The sequence below is a fragment of the Protopterus annectens genome, chromosome 1.part0 (assembly GCF_019279795.1).
Source record: "Protopterus annectens isolate FY-2018-M chromosome 1.part0, PAN1.0, whole genome shotgun sequence".
Lineage (NCBI taxonomy): Eukaryota > Metazoa > Chordata > Ceratodontiformes > Protopteridae > Protopterus > Protopterus annectens.
In genome coordinates this window covers 409,071,081-409,098,381 of record NC_056725.1, presented here as the reverse complement: position 1 = coordinate 409,098,381, position 27,301 = coordinate 409,071,081, and the positions used below count along the sequence as shown (strand labels likewise).

The 27,301-nt window shown below is 39.5% G+C and overlaps 1 protein-coding gene across 2 annotated transcripts in view; it reads left to right on the top strand.

Moving 5' to 3' along the window:
• LOC122792629 (solute carrier family 22 member 7-like) overlaps positions 1–27,301 on the top strand; it is a 590,546-nt gene that overhangs the window by 266,505 nt on the left and 296,740 nt on the right. The window lies entirely within an intron of this gene.

Here is a 27,301-nt window from a genome sequence, read left to right as displayed (position 1 = left end):
CTTTTCTCCTTAGCCATCCACAGAAAATGGGCCTCAGCTCAGTGGTCAGCCTGGCAATTAAAACATAAATAAAAGGTAAAGAGGATTAAGTCAAAGTGGACAGGAGAGGTTCTTAATTAATAACAATGACTATATGTTGACTGACAGAAATGTCCTTATTTGATCAAATACAAGGTAAAAATCTATACAAGACAAAATGAAGATGCTCTATTTCTGAGAGGGTGTGATTTCAATTTGGTCTTAGTTTTCTGGTATTTTTTAAGGGACGTGACTGAGCTTATTATCAGAAAACAAGTGCAGCTGTTTTCCTCTCAGATCAGTACTCTATTCCAGTCCACAGATGCACAAAGACATAAATATACTCTTGTCATTTGCAGCAAGCCTAGAGTTTAGTAAGCTGAAAGCAAAGACAGTAAGAGCTAATGATATAGATAAGTGCCTACTGGTCTCTGTTGCATTCTGACCAAAGCACTGGATTCTAATTACCCATTAGCATCAGTGTCCTGGCATATTCTCCTTCTTATAAGGATAAGGCTTTACCTCCTAAATCAGAGGTTAAAGTTATATTTTGTGGAAGAACTGAAATGTATTAAATGAGTAGAAAAAATATTTTAGAAAGTTTTAAAAAAGGACAAAACAAAGGAAGAACATTTCAAAATCTCCCGACTGGTTAACATCAAAAATAATGATGTTTACATGTGAGGCTGAAAGTTAATAGGCAAGGATAAACAAGCACAAAAAAGATAAATCAGAAAGTACATTCGAAGAAATAAAAGGAGTACAGAAGAAACACATTCAAATTTAAGGGAGAATAAAGTAAAGAGGAAAAAGACAAAACTGGAACACAAAGTTAAGTAACGAAAATAAGTCAAAACCATATGATCGAAGTTTCAGAATTTCGAAATTCTGAACAGAGATCTGCATACAGCACAGAACAGGAAATTTCCCTTTTCCTCGCTGTGGTGCTATCTCAGAGTTGGTATATTTAAGTAGCGGGGTGTGGGAGGTGCAGGGGGACTTGCCCCCCTGCATAATCGTATAACTAGTTGTTTTTTTTGGGGGGGGGTTGTTTCGGAATTTCAGTATTCCGAAACATCAATCATATGGTCTTGATCATATGATATTCGATGTTTCAGAATTTATGTTTCAGAATTTAGAGATTCCAAAGTGAATATATATATATATATATATATATATATATATATATATATATATATATAAAATGTGTGTGTGTCTATGTGTGTGTCAATATATTTGATAGCTATGGAAAATAAATGCTATCTGGGGCAAATGGATGAAATAAAGTAAAGACAAAGAGATAAATAAGCTCTTTAAAAAGATTAGGATATCATATTATCTAGAGGGAAAAGCAGCAGTCAGTACTGTCAGCCACTGATGAAAATGAAAGAAAGTTTTAATTTTAGTGACACAAAGTAAAGCTGAAGTGTAAGTATTTGATACTGTTAAATCTCTTTGTCAGATATGGAACTGAAACGGCTCTTTTTTTGGCACATGTAATACAAATGTACATCTAAATGCATGCAGCGCTATAACATGCATTTAAAGATCAACATAGTATATTTACAAACATGCAGATTGAAAATAAAGGAAAGTATAATGTACCACCCCTTGCTATTCAGAGTTCCTGGATAATTAGATATGTCTGTAGCTGTTATGTTTCAGATACTGATGAAAAGAAGAGGAAAACATCCATTGCAGCAGTGTTTCATGACAATGTTATGCTAAATAAATATGATAGAAAAAAACTTTCAGTTCTCTTAAGTCTGAGTTGGAGTGTGTGAAATACCTGTATTGATGATTTTGTAGGTGTTCTGCTCCTGTTTCTGTCAGCAATGAAGCCCCCCATGGGACTTGAGCCCATTCATCCCACACATCCCAGATATTCCCAGTACAGAGTCAAATGCCATCTGAGGCAGCTGCCATTTGGGCATTCATTAGGGTGATTTATGCCACCACCAGAGCTTTAACCCACCACCTGTTCACTGATGAGGTGCAATCCAACCACCACAACAATGTGAGCCTGGCTTACCCTCCAGAGGGCCCATAGGAGACCTATCCTTCTAGCCCAGACCATGGCTAGAGCATCCCATCCCATCACCCAAGTGAGTCTATTACACACCTAGGACAAGGACCAAAAAGCTACCTGTCTACCCAGTCCTGGGTTACAGGCACTCCTTAGAATCAGTGGTATCTGGCATTCCAGGGCAGTGCCCATGGAGATGTTTTTCACCTACCCTCAGCACAACCATAACCCCATCATTTTGTGGCTAACATGGGGGTTTCATCACTTTGGAGCTTCCATTGACCACCCCCCCGACATGCATTTCTTCTACATACATGTCCCAAGAGCTACCATCACTTACTTGAGATGTCAAGCCTATGTCCCCTGGTTTACAGCCTCTGTGCAAGCCTTCACCTCTACATGGAACGCTGACCCCCTCCCCCCAGAACAGCTGAACCCACAATTGCCACTCAGTTCCATCCCGCCAATTGGCTCTTCCAGGACCCATGCCGTTAACTGAGCCTGAGCCATACAGGCATAGTTAGAGATTTATCCTTCTATGCCACAGGTCTGGCTTGTCATATCACTAATTTATATCCCCACACCTTTTTGCATTTCTTTAGTTTGACTTTTCTCTTTTAATGCAATGCCTTAGAAACCCCTGATGCTGTATTTAATGTTACAGAAATGCATAAACCTCTATTCTTTTTTTCTTACAGCAAATTTATGCAGGTTTCATCTGTCATCATAATATTTTACCCTGCTACCCTTGAAGTTCTGTTGTATGGTATAAAAAAGATTATACTACTCTAGATGAGTTGAAAGAGAAGGTTCCATATACCTTATGTTCCATTAGAGACACTGGGATGCTACTCTGTCCATGGTAAAAATATGTGCACAGGTTTCATTTTTATTCTGGTAAGTAGAACATCCTGCCACTTAATATTGGTTTCTTGGGGAACCATCTTACAGCAGCTGTGTCAGGTTTCCTGATTTTCTGTATGACAAAACAGGAAGACCTAAGACCATTTGCTCATTTGCCATCTCTGAAACAGGTTCATAGGTCCATACTAGGTTGATGATCAAGTGGACCATTTATAGCCATACCTCTCAGCCTCTTAGTGCAAGAAATCTGAACAAAGCTATAAATAAAAGTGGGACAAAGGCCAAAAATAGGACCGATATTTAAATATTGTTCTTACAAACTTAGAACGTTGATAGAATAACTGGTTTTGCATCAGCAAGAATTGCCTGAAGGTTATTAAGTCTGAAACTCAAATGTCTGTCATTATTTTCTAACTTCAGTCTTTAATGATTTGCCACTAATTTGCCAGAAAACCATAATTTTATGAAAAACAGACCAAAAATATGAGGCAAAATCTGGACGTTCTGTGAAAATCAGTACAGTTGAGAGATATGTCTGTAGCCCAGCCAGCAATTTCACCCATTTATCATGACATCAGTTAATACCAGACCCTGACCAGAAAGGCTAGAAGGACCTGACTGGGAGTGTACTTAAGACTGGCCATTCAGTTGTCCAGGTTATGCTTAATAATGGACATGGAGCTAATATGTTTTACCTCTAAGGGGAGTCTATTCCATAAAAGAGCTTTTCTCTGAGAAAGATATATATCCTGCTGTTGAAATTATTTCATAATTTTATGTAATTATCTTCAAATTTGAATTTTATATAACAGTTATGGATATGTGGTTCTGAAGGTGTGATCTCTGGGCAGACACTTCACCATCTATATCTGAAAATCTATCAGTCTTGGCCTATGTGCTTGATGTATGAAGTATTCCCTGAGGTCTGTTACATGTTTATCATGGTTTCAGTTTAGAAATCAGATGTGACTGCTTTGCTTTCTAAAGTTTGTGTGTAAGCTGTGGCATTTTGTTAGTTGCTTGTTGTAGAAACTGTCAATTCTGAAGTAAAGGGAGTGTACTCTTGAGAGTTGCAGTATAGGCGTGTTTGTTTAGTTGAATGTCATTGTGGATACCTGCAACCCAGGATGTAGACCTGCTTGTTGGAATAATTCAGTTTGAATATGATTGTGAGGTGAAGTGTACTGTAGTTGTAGTGAGTTAAAGAAGGTCCTTCTCTATGGCCATCTGGATGATGGGTATAATATCTATAAAGTAAGTTCAACATTATATTTGTAGTATATGTTGATAGGAATTCCTTCCCCAGCTTAGCCATGAATAAATGTTTCTACTGTTGTGTGAGATGGGATTCTGTACCACTATTCACTCAATACATGTATAGAAATTTGCAAAAAGAGAAGTGATCTGGAAAAACTATGAAAATGAATAGTATTAATTATGTCATTTATTTATTTTACATTTGTTTACCAGGAAAGTACGACTGGGCAGGTTGCCCATTTTCAGCAGAGGCCCAGGGAGTAAAACTCCATTATAAACAGCACAAGATTATAAAAATAGGAAGAATGTATTACAGTGCGTGTATAATAGACATCTTATATTAGTACAGTTTAAAATTGTTGTCACGTACGGTTTGCAGTGATTACATTTAGTGGTAGTTATATATATTGATATATAGCACATTATACATTGGCCAAGTTACATTCAAATACACAAGAGACAATGCTAACACTTTGAGAATAAGAACACTTTGATATAAGAAGAAATAAAAAATAGAAGTACAAAGCTAAGTCAGACCTGTGTAGTTTAAATTTTGGGTAGGATAACTTAGTTTTCAAATAAGTTATGTGAATGAGAGAAGTGTGTCACTGAATTCATCATAATGTTGGTGTGGATAATGTTGGTGTAGTATACAGTAGCAGGATGTGATTTTAGGGTAGAGAAATGTAGTATGATAGTTCATAGGTTCATAAGTTTATACTAGGCTATCTGCCCTAAGGCATTTATAAGCTTAGCCCAAAGTTTTGTGGCTTACGCCACCCCTTATGTTAAAAAATACTGTGCCCATTAGTTTGTTGTGCCTCTGTCCAGCAGTGACACAGAGATGATTCCCAGGGTAAACCTACAATCTCCCATCCACCGGTCAAGATTTCTCTTGAACAGAGCCAGCGAGGTGCTCTGCCTCACATGGACCGGGATTTTATTCCACAGCATAGGGAGTCTCTGGGTGACAAATCTATCCCTCCAGCATGTCCTATTTATATCCGTGCTAAGGTTTAAGTCGCTTGCTCTAGTGGATCTGGTAGATTTGGATTTTTTGAGGTGGAGCATGTCCATTAATTCCGGGTTGGACATGGCCTTGTATGTCAGGCACAGGTCACCTCTGAGCAGGCGGTATGCGACTGAAGAGAGCTGGAGTTTCTTCACTCTGGCAGCATATGACAGATTTTGGAGTCCCTTTATCCTTTTGGTGAGGAACTTTTGGGGTCTCTCCAATTGCTGCAGGTGTTGGGTGAGATACATCCCGAATCGGGCATTGTACTCGATCATTGGTCTGATAAGTGAAGAGTACAGGTGAACAATGACCTCACTTGATAATGTACGTATTACAGTGAGCAAAGACATTATTACTAGCCATAAGTGATAGTGACTGGCTTGTGTGGATAACATCCTAGGTATTCTTTTCTGTGTAGGAGACATGCATTGCAAAAAATGTCTGTATATACTGTGAAAGTAGCTTAGGCAGGGTTGGAACAGGTGCATATCCATGAGCTAGCTAAGTGGGATTTGAAAAGGTTTTTGAAGTTGGCTTTGTGGGCTGTGGTTCTTATGTTAGTGGTTGTGGAATTCCACATATTTGTAATGTAGGTGGAGTATAATGAGTCACCTGAGCTATTTTACTTCTGGTTACATTCATTAGTGATTTATTACTGGATCATAGTAAGCATTTACTTGAGTAATGATTTAATATGCCTTGTAGAGCTAGGATTTTTTCAGGTTAGTAAAATATTTGATGGACCATATTAAGTCGATTAAGGGTGAGCAGGTTGGGTAGTTCTAACCAAGAGAGTTGTTTAAGGGCTTGGCATTGATGAGACCTAAAGGCTGAGTCAGTTGCAAATGTTGCTATTTTGTTATAACAGGTGTCTAATTTGACTAAGTCAGATTTGTTGAGATTAATGAATATAAGGGATGCATAGAGAAGGGTGGAGACTAGGTGGGTTCTGGCAATGATGATTTTTGTGTTACTGGAAATGTATTTTTTGCATCTGTATAGCGTTCCAAACTTGTTTGAACTTTTTTATTGTTTGGGCTAAATGTAGGTTGAACTTCAGGTTTTGATTTATTATAACTCCTAGAAATTTGGTTTGGGGGATTGGTGTAATAGAGTTTTTGTTGCTTGAAATTATTTTGAACAAGGGGATTTGATCTGGGGCTTTTGTGGGATGGAATAGCATTAACTTAGTTTTATTAGGGTTAAGTATGAGTTGTGCATCTGATAGCCATGTTTCAACAAGCAGTAAAGAATTATTGTGTTATTTTTGAATCTCTTGTAGGACTGGGGCAGAACAGATTAGGGTTGAGTCATCTGCATATTGGACCAATGTAGCATGCAGGGTGGCAACATGAAGGTTATTGGTGAACAAATTAAAGAGAAGGAGACCAAGGATAGATGCTATTGTAACAGGTAGAAGAGGAGATAGGTTGTTTTGCCAGTTTACAGCTTGTTTGTGATCAGAGAAGTAGTCCTGGAACCATGTAAGTATGGAATAGCTTAGTTTGAGTTCAGATAATGCAGTTAAGAGTTTATGAGAGACAGTATTTGAAGCTTTATAGAGGTCTAAAAAGATAGAAGATAGTAGGTTTCCTTCATTCCAGTGTTGATTAATGGTGTTAGTGAAACTAATAAGGGCTGCGATAGTGCTGTGATTAGCGTGGAATCCATGCTGGGTATTAGCTAGAAGCTTGTTGGATAAGAGATGGCTTAGGATTTGTGCATGTATGCACTTTTTAAGTATTTTAGATAAAGGGAATAGGATAGCAATGGGTTAGTAATTTGAAAGTTCTGTTGAGTTATTGTTTCCATTGGTAGGTTCTGCTGGTTCAGGTACTGCTGGCAGGAAGAATAAGTTCATAGGTTCATAAGTACTTACTAGGCTATTTATCCTTTAGGACCTTTACAAGTCTAGACATACATTCTAATGAAGTTTTTCACTCTTTTATTTTAAGTACAAAGAACTCAGAGACATTTGGATCATTTGCATGTTTTTTCTATCAGTGAGAGAGAAGGGGGCCAAACCAAGGGTAAATTTGTGGTTACCTATCCATTCATCTAGATCACATCTGAATAGTGTAACAAAGTACTTTGCTTTATGTGAAGAAGAAGACAGTCCCAAACAAGTGGTATTCTCTGTGATATTTATCCGTCCAACATGCTCTATTTATGTTGCAAAAGAGATTGAGATAACTTGAGTGAGTGCTTATGCCTCCACTGGACTTGCGAATGTGCAGTAGGTCTGACAGGATAGGCTCTGTATGTAAGGCATAGATCACCCCTCAATCACCTGTATGACACAGAGAAGAGGAACAAAACTTTGAGATGGGCTGCATAGTTTTTGTGATTCATGCCCTTGAGTTTCTTAGTAATAAAGCATTGTGGGTATTCAAGTTGTGTCAGATGTCCGGGCAAGTACATATCAAAGGGCTCATTATACTTAATAACTGGCCTGATAAGTGCAGATTATAGTGGAATGATACATCCATGGATCTGGACAGCATAACTTTAGCAGTAAGTTGTGCAATAAAAACTGACTTTCTTTCAATGGCAGATACATGGCGATTGAAGGACATATTGTTATCCCTCTAACCTAGCTCCTCCATCTTCATCTTTATCAACACACTCTCTCTCTCTCTCTCTCTCTCTCTCTGTCTATTGAATTGTTGATGTCTGCAAAATTTATTATCATTGCCCCCATAGAATGCTCACCCCTCTCTCCAGCAGAGCTAGACCATAAGGATCTTTGGGTCAATAAGGTTTCAACCAAGACTCTTTTTGGCAAGTTAATTCACTGACCATGACTACCATCAGGGTTAGTAGCTAATAAGCTTGGAGTTCCTCCCACCTGTCAGTCTAAATGTACTTCTTGAGTTTCATACAAACATTTCTACATATTTAAATTGATACTCCTATGCCACCTGGCATACGCTGCATTGATCTCACTAATCTCCTGCAATGTTTCCTGCATGGGATAACACAGTACACCATGCGCCACATGCATGCTCACACTTATTAACAGTACAAATCCAGTAATTTACCACAGCTAGTAGTGATAGAGTATGTAACAATGTGCATAAAAGTGTGATTGCCATAATACTTTACTAACACATAGCGTGGACATTTCCAGATACTTACAGAAATTATTTATACCAGACAGATACTATAGCTATTTTAATTTCAGCAGAAAATATTCACATACCATACTCCCACTCACCTTTTCAAGAATATAGACTCAAAACTGTTAAGTCTCTTCTGGGTTGGCATAAAGGCCCACTGTTTCTCAAGTTTCACAGATGATAGTATTGATAAAATTCAAAAAGAATAAAATAGAATAGAACAGAATAGTACATTGACCCACAGGAATGGTTGCAACAGACTTTTCTGACATGCATACTCTTGCACATGTTTGGCTCATCTCAGTAAAATATATTTTTGTTTGCTATCTGTAAACATAAGTTTGTAGCTACCCACAGAATCTGATATGTCCACAGGGTACCTGTCATAATGCAGCTGACATCAAGCCCTTTAATTGCTGAGAATCTGGTAATCACCATCACAGTACTTGAAGCTCTCAGTTCCATGCTGTTCATCCTTCACATCTTACTGCATACATGCACTCATCATGGTGAATGGCACAAAGAAATAAAGACAGAAAAGAGAGAACTAAGTGCAGCATTGCATAATATCTTTTGGGATACCATTCTCTCAATTAAAAAGCTTCTTCAGCCACCCACATGCTTCTCTTTTCTGTCATCATTTCTACTTCCCCAAGTTAATGTTCTCCTCACCTGCATACCCTCCATAAATCTAGCATATTTGCCCAACACCACTCATTGTACAGGGGCATTTAGTGGTGCCTTGTATAGACACAAACACTTAGAAACTAAATGTTCCATATAAAACTAAAAAGTAAGCTGTGATTCCTTTTCTGCACTGGTTCGTATTTTGAAGACTGTGAGTCCATATAAAACTACCTCAGAAAATTTACCCAGCAACTCAGTTATGCACAGAGCAATTAATTTGCTTATTGATGAGCCATGGCCTGTAAATTTAGTCATACATAACCTAGTATTGCTCCTAGTCTCAAAAGCATCCTTGCTAGCCCACTGTTGACCACTGTTGACCACTGTTATAACACACCCTTGTAGCTCACCTAAAAAAAACTGATATGTCTCAACCTCTTACAGCAAGAAATCTGGAAAAGTGACAAGAAGTGGGGCAAAGGCCCAAAAAATAGGTACAATTTTTAAATATTGCCCTTACAGACTTAGAAAATTGATAGAATAACAGGTGTTGCATTAGCATGAATTTTCTGAAGGATATGATGATGAACAAATTTCAAGCCCCTCCAAACCCACAAAATACAGCAGTTTATGCAGAATTGTTCACACAAACCCTGTACAGGCATGTTAATAGATGCAAAGAGACAGTTGTGCCTAGCAAAAATAAACACAAAATAAACTCAAAAGCCAAATCACCCTGGTGGAATCCAAACATAAACAGGTTGTACAACAAAAGGAAAAAAAGCCAAAGCTATAATTAGGAAGTGCAACACCCAGCAAGATAAAAAAACATTTTCATCAAGGTAAACAGACAACTAAGAGGGCAAATTAAGTCTACCAAAGACAATATTAAAGTAAAGATATCTTCCTAGGCCAAGGATAACCACAAGGCTTTCATTAGCTATGTCCAAAACCTAGAAGGCAATGGACAACAATGTGTAGAATTGTTTGTAAATGGAGTCACACTCATGAAGCCAAGAGATTTAGCAAATCTACCTGCTGACAAATTCAGCCATAGTTTTAGCCACTCTCTCCCTGGCTGCCCCCCCCCCCCCCCCACACTGAGGAAATACCATCAAACATACCCCTCCTCCCAAACTATCACTAGGGAGCAGGTCCTAGATTTGCTTTCTAAGGCCAAGAACACTGCATTGTTAGGCCCTGATAATATCCCAGCATGCCTCTTAAATAGCCTGAAACATGATGTGTCAGGGCCACTGGAATCATTATTTAACCCTAGCCTCCAGACAGATTTTATGCCATGTGGATGAAGGACTGCAACAGTCACACCTCTTCACAAAGCTGGTCCATCAGCAGACCCTGGGAACTACAGGCCCAAAGTCTAAAAAGTCTCATATGCAAAACCATAGAAAGAATTATCATGGAAGTGATTAACAAGGAAACCTTTAGACACTGGATCCAACCCAGTTTGGCTTCTTCATCATGCCTACTCCACCTGGTGCACTTCTTTGAAAAGGTCACAAAGGCAATGGATGAGGGTAAAATGATGCATACTTCTTAACTTGATCTGGCTAAGGCATTTGATACAACACCCCACTTGAGCTTTGTAAACAAACTCTCAGAATTAGGCATAAACCTTTATGTTATATGCTTGATAGCCAGCTGGATCTCAGATAGGACCCAGAAAGTTAGGATAAGCGAGACCACCTCCACAAAGAAGCCTGTCCATAGCAGAGTCCCTCAGGGCTCTGAGCTGGGTCCACCACTCCTTTTTCACATTAACTTCTCAGAACTCAAGGCCTACATCAAAGGCCTATTGAAGGCCAAGTGTACAGATAGCTAAAAACTAGGAGCTGTCATAGAATCCCCTCAAGACATTAGCATCCCGCAAGAAGGACTAATATAGGCAAAAGACTGGTGCCAAAACCACAACTTGAAACTCAACTCTAAGAAATGCATAATAGAATTCTTTGAGAAGTCGACTCTAGGAAACTACCTCATTGATAACACACCCCTAAGAGTAGACTCAGTAGTCAGAAATGTGGGGATATAGGCGGATAGTAACCTGGCCTTTGATAACTATGTGTCTATGGTAGGAAGGAAATCATTCTATGTTACTCAATTTGTAAGCAAGGGCATGGCATTTAGATTTAAGAACATCATTGTTCCTCCGTGTTCAGCCCTCATCAGACCCATCATTGAGTACAGCTTACCCTTTGGTTTGATTTATGTACCTGACCAGGCACATGCAGCAGCTGGAACATCCACAGAGGTTCCTCACAAAAATAATACAGGGCATTAACAACATGTCCTCTCCAGATCACCTCAAATCCCTGTCTCATATTTTGTTCCCAAAAGATTGTTGAGATGTGATCTATGCAAAGCATATAAGGCATCCTTGGATTCTACTCTGATGGGCCTTTTGTATGTCTGCAAAACCAATCATATTAGAACTACTCAATCTAGGGACTTAAACCTTGCTTATGACATAAATATGAGCTATGGGAGGGACAGGTACAAGTCTCAGAGAATTCTACCTCTCTGGAACAAGTGGTTCCCATACACATGAAGCAGAGTTCTTCCCTAATCCTGTTCAAACATAACCTAGGCCAGTAGATGGGATACTGGGAATTCACCCCAGGTCAAACATCTATGTCTGTAAAGAGCAGAGGCAACCTGTAATTCATGCCCTATCTTGCATTATCATCATCATCTTCTTTTGGCTGTTCCCGTTAGGAGTCGCCACAGCAGATCTTCTGTTTCCATTTCTTCCCGTCCTCTGCATCATGCTCTTTCACACCAACTGCCTGCATGTCCTCTCTCACCACATCCATAAACCTTATCTAAGGCCTTCCTCTTTTCCTCTTACCTGGCAGCTCTATCCTTAGCATTCTTTTCCCAATATACCCAGCATCCCTCCTCAGCACATGTCCATACCAACGCAATCTCGCCTCTCTTGCTTTGTCTCCAAACTGTCCAACCTGAGCTGACCCTCTAATATACTGACTCCTAATCCTGTCCATCCTAGTCACACCCAGTGCAAATCTTAACATCTTTAACTCTGCCACATCCAGCTCTGACTCCTGCCTTTTCATCAATGCCACCGTCTCCAACTCATATAACATAGCTGGTCTCACTACCCTCTTGTAGACCTTCCATTTCACTGTTACTGGTACCCGTCTGTCACAAATCACTCCTGACACTCTTCTCCACCCATTCCACCCTGCCTGTACTCTCTTCTTCACCTCTCTTCCACACTCACCATTACTCTGAACTGTTGATCCCAAGTACTTAAACTCATCCACCTTTACCAACTTTACTCCCTGCATCCTCACGATTCCTCTACCCTCCCTCACATTTACACACATATATTCTGTTTTAGCTCTGCTGACCTTCATTCCTCTCCTCTCTAAAGCATATCTCCACCTCTCCAGGTTCTCCTCAACCTGGTCCTTACTCTCACTACATATCACAATGTCATCTGCAAACATTATAGTCCACGGGGCCTCCTGTCTGATCTCATCTGTCAACCTGTCCATCACTACTGCAAATAAGAAAGGGCTCAGGGCTGATCCTTGATGTAATCCCACCTCCACCTTAAACATATCTGTCACTCCCACCGCAGTCCTCACCAATGTCACACTACCCTCATACATATCCTGTACCACTCTTACATACTTCTCTGCCACTCCCGACTTCCTCATACAATACCACAACTCCTCTCTAGACACCCTGTCATATGCTTTCTCTAAGTCCACAGAGACACAATGCAACTCCTTCTGACCTTCTCTGTATTTCTCCAACAACACTCTCAGAGCAAATATTGCATCTGTAGTGCTCTTTCCTGGCATGAAACCATACTGCTGATCATTAATCATCACCTCCCTTCTTAACCTAGCTTCCGCTATTCTTTCCCATAACTTCAAGCTGTGACTGATCAATTTTATCCCTCTGTAGTTACTGCAGCTCTGCACATCACCCTTATTCTTAAAGATAGGTACCAAAACACTTTTTCTCCACTCCTCAGGCATCCTCTGAATTTCCAAAATTTCATTAAACAATCTGGTTAAAACTTCCACTGCCATTTCACCTAAGCACCTCCATGCTTCCACTGGTATGTCATCTGGGCCAACAGCCTTTTCATTCTTCATCCTCTTCATAGCTGACCTTATTTCCTCCTTGCTAATCTGTTTCACTTCCTGATTCACTATCCCCACATCATCCAACCTTCTTTCTCTCTCATTCTCTTCATTCATCAGCCCCCTATTTTGCATATACCTCTCAAATAACCTGTAAGACATAAAAACTTTTGGGATTAATTTAGGATGCATGGTTAGGCTTATAAAGACCCCAGTAGTCATCACCTTAGTATACACCTATGAACCTAAGAAACTATGTATAGGACCTGTGTACCGAGGCAGTCTACAAGAATGCCCATCTTCTCCTTTACATTTTCAGATTTCCTTGCAATGTTTCTCTCTTGCCCTCAGTGGGCCTTCCGCTTCCTCCCTTCTTAGAGTGTCCAAATCATCAACTTCTCTCCAGTCTTTTTGTTGCCAGCAAGTTTCTTTGAAAAAAGATATCCACCGCAGGACTGTTACACCACTCTGTGGAATCATAGTTAGCAGTATATCTACGTTCCTCTTAATAACACTGCCTTGTGTCAAGTATACTAATGTGCTTGCTCTGGCTAACTGCTTGTAGCATTGATTGCCTTTCTTTTTTCAGTCTGTTTCCCCTTGCTTATGGCGATACCATGCCTGGTCTGATTTCCTCCTACTTGCTTAGACCTATGAGATCAAAAGGCATTTGTTCTACTGTGCCATTTAAAGCATTTGCAGTTAAATACCCTATACCCTCCAACAATCAATGATTCAGCTCATGTGTCTATGACTCTTTTTAAATGCTCATTTCATAAATCTATCACACATTTTAAATGCTCAGTTCATAGAGCTGACTCCCATTTTAAATGATCAGTTCATGGGTGTATTACCCATTTTAAATACACTATTACCCATTTTAAATGCTCAGTTCATGGGTCTATCACCCATTTTAAATGCTAGAAATTGTCTATATAAGGAAAAGGCAATATTTCACAGTGACCTATGCAATACAAAAGCATGTGTCCATACTGAAGTATAATGTAATATAGTCTACAAACAGTACAAAAAGGTGTGCTTTATTCACTTATGCCTTTCATGCATTTTGCCAACTTATTGCCCCTTGCACATTTGCATATTTGCACATTTTGCTAAAGAATGCTTAAAAATATATGCCACTCTGTTCATTACCATACTTTTTGTTTCCATTTTCCGTTTGATTGACATAGTAGAACTTTAAACCTTTTTCATGTGTATCCTATTTCAGATGCCTCAGCAGAATCCAAGCACAGACGAATCTGATATAATTACATTCTTGTCTTTGAAAGTGCACCCTGGAATCATCACTAGCCAGTTTGTATTGAACGGTTCAGAAAATTATCAATTGCTCTGAGCTATAAACTTTGAGACAGGAGTCTGAACTCATCCCTTTCTATTTAACAATGAAAAAGCCACTTTGGTTTTCTGCCTTTCTTTGGGTCATAGGTTCATAGGTATATACTAGGCTAACGAACACAAGGGACTTTTTAAGCCTAGCAGTGCATCCCAAAAGTATTTAATAACTTTGGTGCCCTGCAGGCAATTTTTAAGGGTATGTGTAGGATAGGGTATGAGCAGTCAAATATTTATTCTCTCTATCCATTAGAGACATAGGTTACATACCTTGGGTGTATTTCTCAGTTCCCATCCACTCATCTAGGTTATGCTTGAATAGGGTCAGGGAAGAACTCTGCTTCACACATGTATGGAAAACCTGTTCTACAGAAGGAGCAGTGCACGGGTTCATATTACATAGCAGAACTTTTACAAGTTCGAATGCCATATGGTCGAAAACATATGTTCTAACTTGTAAAAGTTCGAATATGTAAAAAAAACAAAAAAAACATAAGGGCCGCTGCATCCCAAAACGTGGGGAGCTACGCCTCCCACACCCCCGCTTTTTAAATATACCAACTCCGAGATCACACTACAGTGCGGAAAAGGAAGATTTCCCTTTACTGCACTGTATATTTAAAGAGTGGGGGTGTGGGGTGGAGGGGGGCTTGCCCCCCCTGCTTGCAACAGTTAGTTTTGTTTTTTTCTTTTTTTTTATTTTATGTGTTCAAAGTATTGAAACTCAAACATAAGGGTTCGATGTTATTACGTTCGAAGTTTCAACACTTCAATCACGTAATAGGAACCCCGGTGTACTAGGGTGGGGTGAGGGGGCAACTGCATTGGGGCTTATTACACTAAAGTGTTTTTTTTTTTTTAATTTTTTTGCTCTTCATTGGAATAGCTGGAGGGAGTTGGTTTTTGATACTGACACTGGGCACTGATTGAGCCAGCTATGCTTCTGAGAAGGAGTATTCTCTGACACACATTCCTATCCCTCTAATAAATCCTATTTATGTCACAAGCAAGGTTTAATTCCCTAGATCAGGTAGTTCTGATGCCATTTGTTTTTTTGGATATGCAAGAAGTCCAGCAGAGCATAATTGTGGGATGCGTTGCATGCCAGACATAGATCACCCCTCAACAGCCTGTAGGAGACACAGTGTAGGGCTTTGAGGTGATCTGCATGGGACATTTTGTTAAAACCTTGTACTTATTCCTATATTAAGTTAGAGTCAAACATCTGTTTTTCTTAAGTGACAATAACATCCTGCCCTACGGTCTGTTAGCATCCACATCATGAATCTGCTTTAATAACCTTAGCTTTGTGATATTTAATGAAAGCTCATTGAATGCTTTTCCATTGTGTGTGTGTGTGTGTGTGTGTGTGTGTGTGTGTGTGTGTGTGTGTGTGTGTGTGTGTGTGTGTGTGTGTGTGTTTATGTGTGAATAATGCCTTTCGTTGTTGCCATCACCGTGATATAGAAAGATAAAGCCTTAACTGTAACCTAGGCAACACAGGTTCAGTTAGCAGCTGAGATATCTGAGACACTGGTAGGAGAAGGATGGGTGTGTCTACCCTGGGGGGAGGGCAGCATGCCTATGACTGGATACTTACGGATATGCAGGGGTAGAGTGTCTAAGAAAGAATTGGTGGGAGATCATGGCTAACTCAATTAAGAGGCAGAAGGATATGCCATCTTGTCTTCATTACACAACTGCCCTTAGGACCTTCAAGCATGTGCAGTGGGGGTAAGAAAATGGGTAGATGAAAAACATTCCTAGGCAGCAAAATGATGCTGCATCATAAGTTTTGATCTCCTCACCAAGTCTGGGGAAGTTTAGGACAGCCTGGTACACCAAGTTGTTGAGTTGAGGTAACAGGAGCAAGCCAATGGTTAGCTGTGAGGAAGAAAACATTTAAAATAAATAAAAACATGCATTTCATTGTTAAGGTTAAGTGTAAGAGGCAGAGGCCTCCTTTCAGCTGTTTATAGATACATTATAGAACAAAAAACATTGCGTATCTGGGGTCTATATTACAAGATCGAATGTTTAGGTGATCAAACACCTAAACATCGAACTTGTAATATGAAAAGCAAAAAACGGCGACTGGCCAATTTAACACAGGGAAAGATTTGCCTTGGCCGTTCACAGGATTTTGCCATTTTGTCTACTGTAGAGCAATCTTGGAGTTGGCATATTTAGTTAGGGGGGTGTGGAGGGCACAGCCACCCACATCGGGGGGGGGGGGGTGAGGGGGCAAAAGCCCCCACTTAGTTTGGGTGTAAACTTATTTTTTTTATTTTCATGGCCAATGGACGTCTTTCCCTGCAACGTTCAACATTTTTAGGTTCGAAATTACAAGTTTGATGTTTAGGTGTTTGATCACCTAAACATTCGATCTTGTAATATAGACCCATGTATCTGAATTGCCAGTGATGATCCTCTTTGTGTCTTCTTGAAGTTAGAGTCTCTTCAAGCTGGTGCAGACATGTGCAGACGGTGAGTGTACTTATGTCAAATATGCAAAGTATCAAGACTTTGAATGCCTGACATAGTGTTAAAAGTGTTTGAATCACAAAGGTTCTGACACAGAGTTTGGCGTATGAGATCAGTATGTGGTATGCTATGACTAGGGGTCTACTTCATAACATTGAAATTTCATAACGCTGAATTTCATAACATTGAGACCAAAACATCTAAATCCCAAAACACTGAAAACCCAAAACATTGAAAACTCAGAACACTAAAAGTGTGCTTCATAACATTGAAAACTACAATGCATATGTAAATAACATCCTCTCCACCTATAACAACAACTAACAAACACAATTTATACCATTTATCTCTAATTCAACAATAATTTTTAGTCAAGATTCTGTGATTCAGTGTTTGATGCATGGCTGGTGAGGAAGGCAATGAGTAAGCTTAACTTGTTTATAATACTTTCAGCATTAAATAAGGTGCAAAAAAGAGTGTTTTTATTTTGGTGTGGTAGAATGATTGGATTGGAGTGTGCACATTTTTATTGAGATTATTAAGAAAGAAAAGTGTTGAAGCAAACTAGTGGTAATGTTATAGAATGTTATAGAAATGAAAGTTTAGGCCATAGATGAGTTGTAGCAGCTGTGGTTATTATGGAGGAAAGTAAGTGGGCTAGTTAATGGAGGCTTGGACTGAGATATATATTTCATTAATATTGACTAGTTATTTTATAGTTGAATTGGAGATAAATTAGTTGATTTCAAAATATGTATTTGTGTGGAGGAAGGAGAAGTGTTGCGTTTTTGGCATTTGAATATAAAAGTGGAAGGTATTATGGGAATGCATTATAGGACACATCACTTCTTAAAGTTGCAGTGCTATAACTGCTATAATTGCAATTATAATTAATTGCTGTTATAAGTTGCAATATTATAATTACGTTATGTAATTTCTTTTTAAAGTTACAATACTATCATAGGTATTTAACAGTATATATCAGCACAGAGCAGCAAGAATTTCTTATCATCACAATAATCTTACTTTTTCATTAGCAAACCATATGTTTGGCTACCCACCATTTCAGCCCATACATCTTTACAACCTGGAGACACCATTTAGTAAGTATTTTTCACAGATTTGTGTGCTTGCTATTCTAGACCCTCTAAGAGCTTTCCTGCAATAGTAGCATGTTATATGACAACGTCATGACATTGCATGTGATTTCCTTTTGTTTCCTCCTTCTATTACACGAACATTTGCTGACATTTCATTTCCTCCCAACCCCAATCAATAGGTTGCTATTAGTTCCTTACCAAATGTTTAATTTTACCTTCCAGACATCATCCTTTCTCCTTCCCATGTGCATCAGAGGAACAGCAGACCAGAAAGCCAAACGTCTGTCTTTTCACATTATATCCTAACAAGTCACATGAATGCAAGCAGCATGACCTCATGCTTGACTTACAAGCATTTGATTTCCTGAGCTCTGCACCTTGAGAGCTTTTCACAATCCACTCGATGCACTTTGACTATATATGTGTTCGTCCACTGTGATCCTAAATCAAGGCTGTGTGTTACAATAATAAGTGGGCAATATAAAATGCATATATATGGGCAAAGAGGGGGGAAGTGAGAATAATCATTCTTGACAGTAAATACAGATTAAATTAAAATTCTAAATTCAGTTTTAATTTTCTGTGACCTCACATGTATTCTGTAAACTACTGATTTCCTTATCCCCTGAATATTTATCCCCTTACTAGATGCATTTCCCTGTGCATATGTGACACTGCCCATACTGATGCATTACATTGTCTTGTCAAATGTTTGCTGTTTTGCTACTGTCTAGGTTTGGTTTTAAGTCTATGTGCAATTATTTTCTTAATAGCTATAGTCCCTTGTTTAATACTGCACTCTGCTTATAGAAAAATCTGAATAAAAACTCCATGACAAGAAAAATCTTTTCTTTAATGTTCCCATCTTATAATAAAGACAGGGTATTATGCTTATCTTTCTGCATCACTTTCACTTCTGTCCTGTGTTTCTCGGTATTACCCACAATCCTACCAGAAGTGGAAGGAGGTATACACTACTTAGACTGAAAAGTTGATGTTCAGATTTTTTGATTAAATATACCTTCTTTTCAAGTATCTTTGCCCCATATCTTTCAGCTACTTTGCTGAATAATTCTGGATAAAGCCAAAACTAATTGGATAGAAGCCCAAAATGAAGGACATGTTTTAAACATGTTGAATTCACTTAAAAAAGATAACAGAGCAACAGGCTTTACATCAGGAAGCATTTTCCAGATACTAAGAAGTATGAAACTCCAAAATCTGGCATTACTGACACTTATCCTCAGTGATTTACCAGAAAACTGAACATTTTATGAGGGGTGACATGGCAAAACTATGAGGCAAAATCAGGAACATATATGCTGCTGGAAACAATATATGTTGTTATGTTCTGTGTATATGAGTTCTGTTTATGTTGGGTGATCTCGGTGATTGTTTTAATGCTCAGTGACATGCATGTGTTATGTACTGACACAATTTGTTCCATGCTTGATCTCCTGTACACTGGTAGTTTTCTGTTCTGTAATGACATTTATGTTATATCTGGTGTGCCCTGCTGACCCAGGTAACATAATAGTCATTGTGGAATGGGTGTTAGGTTAGGTCTCCTTCCTAGCTTTACCATGTGAATGTGTTGTGCTCTCCCTCCATTACACGGCATGGCTGTTTGACTGCTGTGTTAACATGGACCTGTGATGTATTGACACACAACATGTTACATGACAAATGCTCTGGATTATACTGATAGAGGTGAATGTTTGCTGTTATGTTTTATAAGTTACATTATGTCTGAAATGCCACATTGGCTCTTTAAGCATAATGGTCAGAAAAGACTGCTGCCATTTTGTAAGGGCTGCACCTATCTTCAGCACATCACTTTACTGCAAGTGGGTGTTTTGTACCCCATGCCTGTATACATCTGTTGTGCACCTACACACTACCTGCCCTGTAGTCAATGTCTTGAGACTGCACTAGCAATGCATGTTTCATATAGTGTTTATTTTTTTTGGGGTGGGGGGTAATCACTGATGCTCCACGGTCTCACCGCTTGTACAATAATTAGTATGAATTGGCTGAATTTTTGCCTGGGTGTACCTGGCTTTGGAACATTTTACTGCTCACAGTATCTGTTGGAGGAGCTGTCTCACCACTGGGTGGCTATGGTTTCACTATTGGGCACAAGGTGGCAAGGGGTGTTCATAGGTTCATAGGGAGGTACTAGGCTATTGGCCCTAGGGCCTATATAAGCCTAGCCAAAAAGGCACCCAGGCTTTCGCCACCAAAGAAAATTATGTTCCTGTGCCCCTGTCGAGCAGAGCCACAGAAATGATCCAGAGGGTGAATTTCCTATTTCCCATCCAGTCATCAAGATTTTTCTTGAAGAGTGCTAATGAGGAGCTTTGTTTGATATAGATAGGTAGTTTGTTCCAGAGAATGGGAAGTCTCTGGGATAAGAATCTATCCCTGCAGCATGTTCTGTTTATTGTGGTGACAAGGTTTAGGTCCCTAGAGCGTGTAGCTTGGAGGGATTGGGATTTCTTTAAGTGACCCAAGAAAAAAAGCTTGTAGCAGTGAACAAACAAAAACTCCAAAATCCAAAACCAGGGTAGAAACGGAGAAAAAGCGGCAATTAAAATTCTTTCTGGCCAACGTTTATTTACCAAGACACAGTACACTCAGTAAAATAGTTTGGCTGAACAAAATCTGTTGTAAAACATTCTAATCATAGTTTCTTAATTTTATTATCTATAAATTTAGCTAGTGGATTGGTTTTGAATCCATCAGCCGAGACTATTGGTCTTAATGGGGGGGGGGTCCAACTCATTTTTATGAACTTTTGGAATTCCAAAAATTGAAGGAATTTTTGTTTTTTCCACTTTCAAAAATAGGTATGTTTCTTGGTCTATAAGCCCCTCATATAACATATCTTTTAAATTTATATCTATTTTGTTATAGGCAATATTAATTTCATTTTTAGAGACCAATTCATATTTTGCATTGTCCCAAAGAATATTATACATCCTACTATCATATTAAATTTTATCCATTATTACCACCCCACCCCCTTTATCCAGTTTCATAACCCTTAAATTGGGGTCATTTTTCATTTCATATAACAACTGCTTCTCTTCTGTCCCCAGGTTATTTTGATATTTAATAGCGTCATTTTCTTTTCTAATTTCTTTTTCTAATATTCTCTCTAAATTCTTTAATTGGGGGTGAATAGGTGGATTGTAGGTGGTTCTCCATCTTAGAGTAGGGGCTGGGGCTGTTTTGTTACTAGGAAATAATATTTTCAAATTTATTTTCCTTAGAAACAACCTAATATCAAGGAGGGATTTTGCTAAATCACCCTTGGTGTTGGGTATAAATTTCAACCCTTTGGATAATAATCTAAAGTGTCCTTCCTTTAAAACCAAATGACTAAAATTGCAAATGTTAAAATTATCAAAGGACCATTTTCCTTCAATTTTTGGAATTCCAAAAGTTCATAAAAATGAGTTGGACCCCCCCCCCATTAAGACCAATAGTCTCGGCTGATGGATCCAAAACCCATCCACTAGCTAAATTTATAGATAATAAAATTAAGAAACTATGGTTAGAATGTTTTACAACAGATTTTGTTCAGCCAAACTATTTTACTGAGTGTACTGTGTCTTGGTAAATAAACGTTGGCCAGAAAGAATTTTAATTGCCGCTTTTTCTCCGTTTCTACCCTGGTTTTGGATTTTGGATTTCTTTAAGTGAAGCATGTCCAACAGCTTTGGGTTTGACATAGCTTTGTATGTCAGGCAGTGATCTCTTCTGAGTAGGCGATATGCGACAGAGTCAAGCTGGAGTTTTTTGAGATGGTCTGCATAGGGCATCTGTTTGAGGCTGGTAATCTTGTTTGTGAGGTATTTCTGTGGCCTTTTCAGTTGTAGTTGTCTTGTGAGGTACATACCAAAAACGGCATTGTACTCTATAATGGGTCTAATGAGTGATGAGTAGAGGGGAACAATTACCTCTTTTTTCCTGGATGAGAAAACTTTTGTGATGAAGTGTGCCATGTAGAAGGATTTTCTGACTACTGTGGTGATGTGATTATCAAAGGAGAGACTACTGTCCACCTGTGTCCCAAAGTCTCATATCACACTTTCAGTGTTAAGTAGACTACCGCCTATGTCGTAGTTCATGGGTACAGAGTTTTTACCAAAAGGGATGACAATGCACTTTTTGGCATTGAGCTTGAGGCCATTGCTTTGACACCAGGCATTTGTCTCAGTGAGGCCCTTTTGTAGGATGTCCACATCGTTAGGAGTTTCAATTATGGCTCCTAGTTTGCAGTCATCTGTGAACTTTGTTAGCCAAAGACCTTCTGTATTTGCCTGTACTTCGGCAAAATAGATACCAAACAGGAGAGGACCCAGAACTGAACCCTGTGGTACTCCACTTGTCACTGGTCTGAAGTCGGATTTGGAGTCGGCTACTTTCACAGTGTGGGTTCTATCAGTGAGCCAGTTGGCAACCCATCTTGTGCCATAGGGATTTATACCTAGTTTAGTGAGTTTATCTACAATTCCAGAGTGGGAGATGGTGTCAAAAGCCTTGGCGAGATCTAGATAGGCTGTGTGAGCCACCTTACCCTCATCTACAGCTTTGATGACTGCTTCAAAGAAGTCTCTCAGGTTTAGGAGACATGATCTGCCTTTTACAAACCTGAACTGGGTGGGGTCCAGAGTCTGGAGATTACCAATGTCTTTGTTTAAAAGTTCCATGATGATACATTCCATGGCCTTGCAGACCAGGCTCATCAGGCTAATGGGGCAGTAGTTCCCAGGGTCTGTGGTGGCTCCCCCTTTGTGGAGTGGGATAACTGTTGCTGTGCACCATTCAGTGGGCATAAAGCCTGAGGTGAGGCTATGCTTGAACATGGTACTTAGGTAGGAGGCCAGTTCATTCTGTAGTTCATGTAGAACGCAGCCTGGGATGTTGTCAAGTCCCATGGATGCTGTGTTCTTGGCTTTGGAGAGTGTGTTTTTTACCTGTGCAGCTGTGATTACAGGAACTTTGCATTCTTCCAGTATAGAGATGGGCCATCTAAGGGGTGAGAGGGGGGTAAAGTTAGCACTGATCCTATCTGCCAGGATATTGGCAATATCAGTTGGGTCAGTATATTTAGTGCCATTCTGCTGTAATTCAGAGCAGATCTGAGTTTTGCCATTGACATTCTTGACATAGCTATAGAATGCTTTGTGGTTGTCTTTAGAATTAGAGGCGATTTTGTTTTTGTAACTAGCTTTGAAGGATTTTATGAGGGATCTCAGCTTCTTACTGAGGCTGACCAGGGAGTTCCTCCAATCATGGGATTTTTACTCTTTTTTATAACAGTTTCTTTCTTCTGTTGTAGAGTTTGTTTATGGCAGGGGACCACCAGATTGGCTTCCTTTTTTGGAGGATAGCATCTTGGTTCTGTTAGGGATAGCACGATCCATGCACTCGTGTAAGTGCTTATAAAGTGCATTTGTGTAGGATTCAGCAGTCGTACCTCTATTGTCCATCTGCATGGGTGTCGTGAAGTTTGCCACTTCTGTCTTAAGAAGTGTGAAGTTGGCTTTGGAAAAAATTTTTACAGTGGTTTCCCTAATGGGGGCTGGATGTGGATGTCTAGGGTGATTCGTTTGTGGTCGGATCTGAACAATGAGGAATTGACTTCTGGTGTGGAACACTGGTCGCCCATGTTGGTAATGACCAGGTCTAGGATATTGCTGCCCCTGGTGGGGGGTGTGGATAAGTTGATCCAAGGCATTGGAATTTATGAATTCCAGAAAACATTGAGCAAAAGAGTTGGTACATGAGTAGTTTTCCCAGTTAATGCTGGGGTAGTTGAAATTGCCAGTTATTATGGTGTTAGGTTGTATCCTAATATTTTCCAATGTATCAAGAAATGAGGAGTGGGATTCCTGGGGGATGTTGGGGGATCTGTAGCAAGCTAAAATTTGGATTGTGGTCTTGCCCAAAGTTAGTTGCACTTGGATAATCTCAGATGCATTATGCTGAACAACTAGCCTGGATGTGTGGATATCCTTAATGAATATGGACATGCCTCCACCTTTAGTGTTTCCATCCAGGTTAGGTGGCTGAAAGGTGAGGTATGAATTGTAGCCTGGTAATGCAGGGGTGCTCTCTGGAGCCTTGAACCAGGTCTCTGTCACTGCATAGATGTCGATGTTCTCCATTTTAAGGAGTGCCTCAAGTGAGTGCATTTTGAGGTTTAGATTTCTAGTGTTGAGTAGCGTTACCCTCAGATTTTGCTTGCTTGTACCTGTTACGGTGGTGAATTTGTCATTTGAACCTTGCCTAAAACAGGCACTATAGGGGGTGGCAAGAGCCTTAACCAGTATCCGGAATACCAAGGATGACAGGTGCAGACCATCTCTGGCAAAGCATCATGGTCTGATGATCATGTCATCCCAGGCAGACATATACTGGATCCCCTTAGAATGACATCAGAAGCTTAGCAAACTGTTGAAGTCAATCATTTTTCCCTTGTACTGTGGTATCATTATGGGTGATGGCAGGATGCTACTCAGGGCTAGGGTCATACCTGGGCTACAAGATCGGAGAGCTCTTCCATGTCTCTTTCCATGTAGTCCAGGGAGGTACATTTCAGGTCATTCGCACCAACATGACAATGACAGAGTCATATTTGTACTTGTTGTGGACTGACCTGAGTGCGTGCATTATGTGGCGGATCCTGGCACCTGACAGGCAGCTGACAGTAACTTTCTCCTTGTTTTGCCTGGTGAGTGGAACATCAGTGTGCCTGACTATAGAGTCACCTATGACGAGTGGTGGGTACGTTGTTATGCCCTATGGGTTGTGGTGGAGTGGCACACTGTGTTTCTGGGCTATGTGTCATTTGGGTTGTGTTGTGGGGGTGGAAGTTGCTTGTGTTTCTGCTTTGGAGATCTCTGTTGCTTTGGCAGGTTTTTATTGAGAGCTTCCATGAATGTAGGTGTGTGTTTTGTGTTTCTATGTGTGTGTTTTGGTAGTGTAGGTTTTGAGGACTATGTGATGAGTGTGGTGTCGTGCAAGTGTTTACCATCTCCTCTTGACTGTCGAGTCCAGTCTTGGGTGAGGAGAGCTTTGCTTACAGTTTTGCATCTCTTACAGGTTGTATTGTTGGGTGGTAGGAGGAGAGGGTTGTCTGTGTACATAAGGCAATTGCTACATTGCCCCAAGATTCCCAGATTCATCAGGTAGACAGGAGAAACACCGGGTGCTGACCCTTAGACATGCCTGGATAGGTGCTTATTTATTAAGTACTAAAAACTGTTTTCCTCTAGACAAGTGAGGAAAGTTGAGTGCTGTAGTAATTTGTAGCTTATTTAGTGCTTACAATGAGTTCTGAACAGGTGCTGAGCTCAAAGAAACAGATTTGAGTGCTAAAACTAAAAAACTGGCTAGTTCTAAGGGAAAATTTAAAGAGCAGACTTTATGGCACTGGGAATAGTTTAACCCTAGCTAAGTGGTGATGCATAAAGTGCATTTTTTTTTAATATAACAGTAGCAAATGAGCAAACTGATTTTAACAAATTAACCAATTAACCAATAAAAATCTAAAAACTGAGCCCTGTTCCAGCAGTCTTCGATCAGTCAAGTTCTAACTGCACACTCCTGCCACTAGGGTGCAGGGGAACCTTCTCCAAAAAAAGATGGCTTGGATTAGTGCTCAAGTTATACAAACAAAGCTAGATTCAGCAGGTCTAATTCTAGACTATACTACAGCAAACAAGGCGTACCAATTTCAGAAATAAATAGTTCAAATAAGCAGGCACAATAAGCCCTTAACCAGAAACTTCCAGCTCAGAGGAGCAGAAGCTACCCCCTCCTCCCACAAGAGTGCAGCCCACACCTTCTTAATGTAAAATAAATGGCCATAAGCCGAAGTGCTTAAACAAGAACTAATACACTTTTAGAATAACAGGACACTAAGCCTTCAATCAGCAACTTCCAACTTAGAAGGATGTAAGCTACTTTTCCTGCCACAACAGTGCAGACCACAAACCTTCTTAATGTAAAACAACTGGTCTGAAGCCCAAGTGCTTAAACCAATGGCTTAGAATAACAGTTACAATTTAATCAGGCTACTAACAAGCAGTAATAAATGCAACAGAATAAATGCACTTCACTTAAGTACTTTTAAGAATAGGCAGCAGAAGCAAAATAAAGTAATAAAGTAGGAAGAACACAAATACGGTAAAAGCTGATGAATAAAGTGCAATTTATATATATATATATATATATATATATATATATATATATATATATATATATATAAAACTATAGAAAACGAGCAAACTGATGTAAACAAATTACCCAATTAACCAGTAAAAAATCTCAAAACTGAGCCTTGTTCCAGCAGTCTTCAATCAGACAAGTTCTAACTGCACATTCCTGCCACTAGGGTGCAGGGGAACCTTCTCCAAAAAAGATAGCCTGGATCAGTGTTCAAATTATACAAACAAAGCCAGATTCAGCAGGCCTGAATCTAGTCTATGCTACAGCAAACAAGGCACACCAATTTCAGAAAGAAACAGTTCAAATAAGCAGGCACAATAAACCTTTAACCAGAAACTCCCAGCTCAGAAGGGCAGAATCTAGCCTCTCCTCCCACAAATGTGCAGACCACAAACCTTCTTAATGTAAAATAACTGGCCTGAATCCCAAGTGCTTAAATCAGAACCAATACACTTTTAGAATAACAGACACTGAGCCTTCAATCAGCAATTCCCAACTTAAAAGGATGAACGCTACTTGTCCTGCCACAACAGTGCAAACCACAAACCTTCTTAATGTAAAACAACTGGTCTGAAGCCCAAGTGCTTAACCCAAAAGGCTTAGAATAACAGTTGCAATTTAATCAGGTTACTACCAAAAAAGCAAAATAAGGTAACAAAGTAGGAAGAAACACAAATACAGTAATCAGATGAATAAAGTACTTTTTTGTCTTTAGTAAAGTGCAAGGTAAGAGAAAGGAGGAGCAGAAGAAATTCAAGGTTAAGAACCTAAGTGGGTTGGCCTTCTCAAGTGAACACTAGACAGGGAGAGGTGTCCCAGATCAAATTTACAGTATGGGCGGGCAACTGCAAAGCTATCAACTATAACACCACCACAAGAATAAGGTTGGGGGGGACCAGTTTCAGGACAGATGAGAACAGAAAACAATGCCAGAAAATATATAAAATAATTCAATCAGGAAAAAAATATTTAATTCAGGCAAATTTAAGACAATGCAGAACTCTAAAAGGTTAAAATGTTAAGAGATTTACTTATCAATCAGCAATATATTTCCA